The sequence below is a fragment of the Dioscorea cayenensis genome, chromosome 10 (assembly GCF_009730915.1).
Source record: "Dioscorea cayenensis subsp. rotundata cultivar TDr96_F1 chromosome 10, TDr96_F1_v2_PseudoChromosome.rev07_lg8_w22 25.fasta, whole genome shotgun sequence".
In the NCBI taxonomy this organism is placed as follows: Eukaryota; Viridiplantae; Streptophyta; class Magnoliopsida; order Dioscoreales; family Dioscoreaceae; genus Dioscorea; species Dioscorea cayenensis.
The window spans coordinates 15231375-15238556 of NC_052480.1; the positions used below are offsets into that span (position 1 = coordinate 15231375).

At 44.4% G+C, this 7182-nt stretch overlaps 1 non-coding gene across 1 annotated transcript; it reads left to right on the forward strand.

The window, feature by feature from the left end:
- The first annotated feature begins 6015 nt into the window (after positions 1 to 6015).
- Positions 6016 to 6122, forward strand: LOC120271303. The gene has a single exon (XR_005539919.1). It is a non-coding gene; the product is annotated as a small nucleolar RNA R71 (small nucleolar RNA).
- The last annotated feature ends 1060 nt before the right edge of the window (positions 6123 to 7182 follow it).

Here is a 7182-nt window from a genome sequence, read left to right on the forward strand (position 1 = left end):
GCCGTGTAGAAATTCCGCACGGGCGCGTGTACCGTACATGCCCGTGGAGTTGCCCGATTCCAGCCCTATTTAAAGCCGATTTCAGCCACGATTTCAGTATTCTTTTCTCCATCTTTTCCCCAACTTGTGAGAGGGTTTCGGCTAGGGTTTCAAGGGGTATTGGCCAAGGTTTTGGAGAGGTTCTACGACTCCAACATCGTGATTCCATTAGGAAGAAGGTTGGTAGGGGAGCTTCGATCGAGGCGTATCCTATACCGGACGAAGGAATCCTTGGACAACGAGTAGAGGACTTTCCACAAGACCATCGACACGACCATCGAGGGGGTTTCTTTATGAATTCATTGCTTTTACATTCAATTTCTTTGATTGTACTTAGCTCCATGGAGAGCTAAACCCCTAGTGGGTACTTGGGTGATTGTGAACCCTAGGATGTACTCGTTTCATTGAACTTCTTTATTATGCTTTCAATAAATTGATGTTTATTGTGAGTTCCAACCTTGAATGCTTGATTATATGAACATTTCCCCTAGAGTGACACTAGGGTTGAGAGTTTTTGTTGGTAACCTTGTGAGTGAGTGACACACCATGAGCGTTAGACAAAACTAGGTTGGAGAGGGTTGAGAGGGTAAGTCGAGAGGTACAGGAGCGTCCCCTTTCCCCTCTGACGTGATAGATTCTACCTCCGTTCCTCGAGTTCTTTGCGGCCATAATAGAGTGAATGGTCTAAGGGATGAACCTCCGCTGGGGACTAGTTGCGCGTGCAATGGAGTGAAGCGTTGAGGTGATCTTAGTATCTAGGGCTTAATTGTGGCTAGGGACCTTCCGCCTGGACGAAAGGGTTAGGTCTATAATTAGGAAGCGATTTATCACTTGGAATCCCTAGAGCCCATTGCAACTTTGTTCAAGTGCGAGGTTGAGAGGTTACTTAATCTATCGTCCAGGACATGAATAGAGTTAGGCATAGTTGACCTTAGATTTGGGACTATGTATGTAAGGATTTCCATGACTCAGCATTGCATTGATTAGGAAGCATAATAGAGAGTTCTCGCACTTTAAGCGATTATCCTAGGTGAAGCATCATCCGAGTACCCCATCTTTATCAATTGCCTTACCTCCTCCTTACTTTTGCTCTCTTACTTATTGCTTTTAATTGTTGAGAATTGAATCATTATCACACTTATCATTGTTGATACTCTACATAGCTAAGAATCGAATTAAGTGTCTTTACTCCCTACTCCTTGTGGATTCGACCCCGCTCACCCGGGATTATTACTTCGACAAACCCGTGCACTTGCGTGATATAAGCAAGGGGAACTTGTCACGTATACACGAGGGGGTTCAGTGAAGCTCAGTAAAAAACAAAAATAACTCGAGTATATAAAAGATAAGACAATGAATACAACTCGATATACAAAATGAAAATAAACTCAGAAGTGGAGTCCTTTCTGAGTATACAAGTCCAAAATAAAATGAGGAAATAAAAGACGAAGAAAATAAAATCAAGTGTCGATGTCGCGCTCTAGATCCTCTATTGCTATTGGTGCTAGCATCAAAGAGAGCTGGTGGAGGTGGTGAAGGGGCTGGTGGCGGAGCTGGGGGTCTGCCTCTTAATAGCTGTCGTAGGAAGTCGAAACAGGCCATCATATTGACATACTGTGGTGACTGTATCGACTGCATCTCAATGATCTCAGACCACAATACATTCACAATCCTCTCGAGCCTCTCAATACGATCATAGGCTCCTGAAAGGGTACCTGGGCCTCCTGAGGTCTCAGTCGCCGTCGGCGCAGAACCCTCTGCTACATCCCTACCACCACCAGTGCTCTCAGTGGTGGTAATGGCTAAAATGTAAGCTCCAGGCCCATATCTGCGCACTGCTCCCATCATCCTGAGAGTATCGAGTCCAAGCGGAGAGGAAATAACTGTCTGATCGGTTTCCCGAAGAGCATCACCGAGACCCATCCCCAGAATAAGTCTAGTAATGTAGGGACCAACAAATAATACTCCTACTCTCCCATTCTGGCCCTGGTACTACATGTAATCCGCTACAATGTGCCCCAGATGAATAGGTACGGATCTAGCCATGGAATAAAGATAAAGTAGAATCTGTCGGCTTAGAGTACTAGTGTTATCACCTCGGCCATCCACAGATCTACAAATGACAGTGAATAAATATCTGTAGCTCAGCTGAGACAGACATGTGGCCTTGGATATTCCCGGTTCATGATGCCCATGTCCGCATAAAACCTGGTAAGCCTGCTGTGGACTTAAGGTACCAAAGTAATCTGTTGGTAGATGTCCATACTCCTCGGTTTCTATATATGCCTCGATGAACAAGCCCATGCGAGCTGAAAACTCAGAAATACTCAAAGAAAATTGACGACCGAACACTCTATACTGTATGTCATTTACAAACTCAAAAGACGCTAGCACCTAGAAAGTCAGCGGCCTAAAAACTGGCTCTTGTATAGACAATAACCTCTACCAGCCTCCTACGGCCATCAGCGCCTCCAACTCCCTGATTAACTAATCACCCCGATGGACCCCACTTAGCACACTTAGGTCCATGAACCGTGATTAGCCAAACCTAAGCTCCAATAGCCGCTCGAAACAAGCTTGATGCTCAGGAGTCGGAAATACAATATGTGCTAGCTCGGGTGAATGCTCCCTAGGGCGCTTGCCTTAATGCCTCCTCAAGTATGGTGCCATTCCTATGACAAATGAGGAGGAAACGATTAAATAATACTCATGAACAGCATATTGCAGAATTCCACATGGGCCTGTGGAAATTACCCACACCCGTGTGGTGCTGGGTGTGAAAACAGCACGGTTGTGCATCAATTCTTCAAAAATTCAACTCAAAACCACCCCTAAGGGCTTCCCAAACATGCATAAGACATTAAATCATGAAAATTGGCACAACTCAAGATTCTCAATCAAATAAAAACCAGGATTCACGAAGAAAAGAGGATAAGAAGGGTTACCGATGAAATAGATGATAGTATTCCAAAAATCGGCACGAAATGTTAAAGAAATTCCTCCAAAACAACGATATAGGGCCGAGAAGTTTATTAGGAGTGGGTTTCGGGTAATTGGAGATGAAGAAAAAGAGAATCCACAAAGATTTTTAAAGAAAAACTCGCATCTCTTGGAATTCTGCTCATCCACGTGGGCGTGCGGAAATTACACACGGCCATGCACCTCCACAGGAAAGCTTTAGAGGGGCAGGTGCACGCCCTTGTGTGCTCTTGTGAAAACACTCACTGTCTCTGAATCCAAATACACGGGTGTGTGAGAAATACCCACGCCCGTGCGCCCAACCCATAGCGGCAGCCGCACGCCCCTATGGCTGCTCTACACATCCGAGAAAAATTGCTAAGTGTTCCGCACGCCCGTGTGAAAATTCCACAGTTGCGTGGGCATTCAGAAGCCTAACTCACAAGGGCAGCCACACGCCCCTGTGTCTTCTCAGGATGGGGAGAGCTCCTCTGCAGAGATTCGTACGGGCGTGTGGAAATTACCCACGCCCGTGCAATTTTCACAAGGTCACCAACAAGGGCGAGTACACACCCCTGTGTGCTTTCAGTAAAGGCTGCAAATCTTTGCAGGACTTCACACGGCCGTATGTAAATTACCCACCGGTGTGCGAGGATCACATGGTTATTCATAGGGGTGAGTCCATACTCCTGTGTCTTCTCTGGATGAACTCGTAATACAAAACCACGCCCGTGTGTTAATTCCACACACCCGTGTGTTTTCTCTGGATACTTAGAAAACTCTGTAGACTCCGCAAAATATATTTTGAACATGCTTACGCACTCAGAGCCTGCCCCAATATGCAATTTATACCAGTGAAAAACATGAAAAATAGCTCAAACGACCAAAACTTCGCCAAATTTACATGAAAACACACGATGAACTTGAGAACCCACGATAACAATCGTAGCACAAGTATGTAAAAATCAAGACACCAACACTCAACACTTTATTCATGCAATCACTAAACTAACAAATTAAGAAAACAGTAAACACTTGGGTTGCCTCCCAAGAAGCGCTTGTTTAACGTCACTTACCTTGACGTACCTTGTCTTACCTCACGAGGTCTCATAGATGAAAGTTGCCCTCTTACCCATGGCTTAGAAACATGATGAGCAAAATCTCTTGAGGGTAGAGGATGAATTGTCGGGCTTGAGACCACCTTCAAGTGGTTCACCCAAATTGTTCAGTTCACGCACGTCTCCAATAGTCTTGGAGGATTTCGGGTGGCGTCTCCTAGCCCTCTTCAATCTCCAGAGCACCCTCTTCAAGATCCCCGGGGTAGATGGTACTTCTTCCGTCGAACCAAGCATCATGATCTCTTTATTGTCCTCCTCTTGGTCGAACAAGCTTAATATGGATCCAGATTGAACATCTCCTATATGTATTCATCAACAATCTCATTAGTAACATCTAGAAAGTATAAAGAATCATCAAAACCAAGAGAATGCTGCATGGCTTCAGCAAGGCGGTATGTGAGCTTGTCATCTCTAACTCTCAAAGTTAGCTCTCCGCCGTCCATGTCAATCAATGCCTTGGAAGTCCGCAAAAATGGCCTCCAAGGTATCAAGGGTACATCCGCATCCTCATCGACGTCTAGCACTATGAAGTCAAATGGAAAAATATACTTGTCCACCTTGACAAGAACGTCCTCGATGATACCTCTCAGATGTCTCACCATTCCGTCAGCTAGTTGCAAAGTAATCCGAGTAGGTCTAGGCTCGCCCAAGCCTAGCTTTTGAAAGAAGATATATGCCATGACGTTGATGCTAGACCTGAATCCACCAATGACATTTCTTCACCTAGATTGCCGATATTACACGGAATGATAAAGCTCCCCGGGTCTTTCTTCTTGTTCGGCATGTTCTTTTGCAAGACCACCGAGCAAGATGCATCTAAGATCACTAAAGCACTCTCCTCCAACTTCCTCTTGTTGGTCAACAAGTCATTCGAGAATTTGGCATACTTCGGCATTTGGGCCAATGCCCCAACAAAAGAAATATTGATGTGGAGTTGCTTGAGCAAACTCAGGAACTTCTTATACTGTTCATCCCCTTGGTCATTCTTCAATCTAGAGGGATAAAGGATCCTTGGCTTGAAAGGTGGAGGTGCCACCTCCTTCTCTTTGCTTGTTCCCTCATCAACCTCTATAACCTCGGGTGCGTGTTCATTTAACTTCTCACTCGGAAGCCTACCATCGACCTCACGACCACTTCTCAAAGTGATTGCCTTCACATGCTCTATAGGGTTGGTCTTGGTATTGCTTGGCAAACTTCCATGTGGCCTTTCTAATAAGGACTTCGCAATCTGCCCCACTTGATTTTCAAGATTATGTAAGGAGGCGGTATGGTTACGAAGTGTAGCCTCAACTGATTCAAACTTTGTATTTGATGATTGCACAAACCTGGTTAAGGCTTTTTCCGAATCGGTCATTCGGGTCTCCAAACCTAAAACTTTGCTTTCCACAATTAGGCCTTGTTGTTGGAAACCCGGTGGCCCCATGGCCTTTTGTGGACCTTGGTTGCTCCACAAGAAATTGGGATGATTCTTCCAACCCGTATTGTAGGTGTTACTGTATGGGTTACCTTATGTCCTCATGCTATTACCTACAAAATCGACGTTTTCAACCGAAGATGCATCACCAATAGATATCGGGCATTCGGAGGGAGCATGTTCTCCACCACAGCCAATGCAGGTAATCACGGCCGCTACTCTGTTCGAAGTTAGAAGATCTAACTTCTTACTGATTGATTCCACTTGATCCACTAACGAAGTACTGCATCTATCTCATGGAGACTGGCCACTTTTTTCTTCTCCATGGCATTCCATTGGTAGCTGTTTAACCCCATTTATTCAATTAATTGACGGGCCTCACCGGGGGTCTTGCTACCAAAGGTACCTCATGCTGCCGCATCTAAGAGTTGTCTTGTAGTCGGATTCATACCATTATAAAAGGTTTGAACAATCATCCACTCCTGGAATTTGTGTTGCGGCCATTTTCTCAGGAGCTCCTTGAACCTTTTCCACATCTCAAATAGAGACTCAAATTCCAATTGTACAAAGGATGAGATCTCATTCCTAAGCTTTGCAGATTTTCCGGGAGGGAAATAACGGCCAAGAAAAGCTTCTACCATCTCCTCCCATGTGGTAATTGATGCTCTAGGCAATGAGTGTAGCCACTCCGTCGCTCTCCATTTCAAGGAAAATGGGAAGGCCCTCAACTTGATGGCATCATCCGTTACCCCATTTATATTCAGCATATCACACACCTCGAGAAAGTTCTCTATATGATTGTTTGGATCCTCATCGGCCAAACAGTTGAACTGCGCGGATTTCTACAAGATAATAATGAATGTCGGCTTCAGCTCGAAGTTCTGAGCTGTAATTGGGGAACGCACAATGCTCGATTATGTCCCCAATACTAAAGGTCTGGCATAATCAGATAATATCCCCTGCTGCTCATTTTGTTCTCCCATGTTTTCAGATTCTTCTACTTCCAAATCAGCTAGATTGGACTGTTCTTGCATGGGTTCTTTCCATTTTCTTCTAAGTGTACGTTCAAGCTCGGGTTCTCCTTCAATCAGTATGGTGGGATTCCCTCGGGTCATAACCTGGACCTGCACCAAAAGAAAGTAAACAAAAATCAGAATGATGATAAAATAAGAAAATATGAAATAGAATGAATAAATGAATAGCTAAGAAAAACAAAGTGCAAAGTATCTCTAAACGCCTACTCCCTTGCAAAGGCGCGAAAAACATGACACGTCTGAATATGCCTGTACACCGCAAGTACACATGTGTCAAAGTAATAATCCCAGATGAGTGGGTATCATATCCACAGAGAGTAGGGAATAAAGACACTTAAATTGTTTCTTAACTAATGTGGAAGATGAATAGTGATATGTGTGACAAGATTCAATTCTCAAGAGTAAAAACAACAAGAAAGAGAGCACAAATAAAGGAGAAGGTAAGGCAATCGATAAAGATGGGGTACCCGGGTATTGTTCCGCCTAGGACAATTGTTTCAAGTGCAAGAAAGCACTATTATGCTTCCTAATTAATGCAATAGTGAGTCATGGAAATCCTTAATTGCATAGTCCCAAATCTAAGGTCAACCATGCCTAACTCTATACATGTCACGGAGAA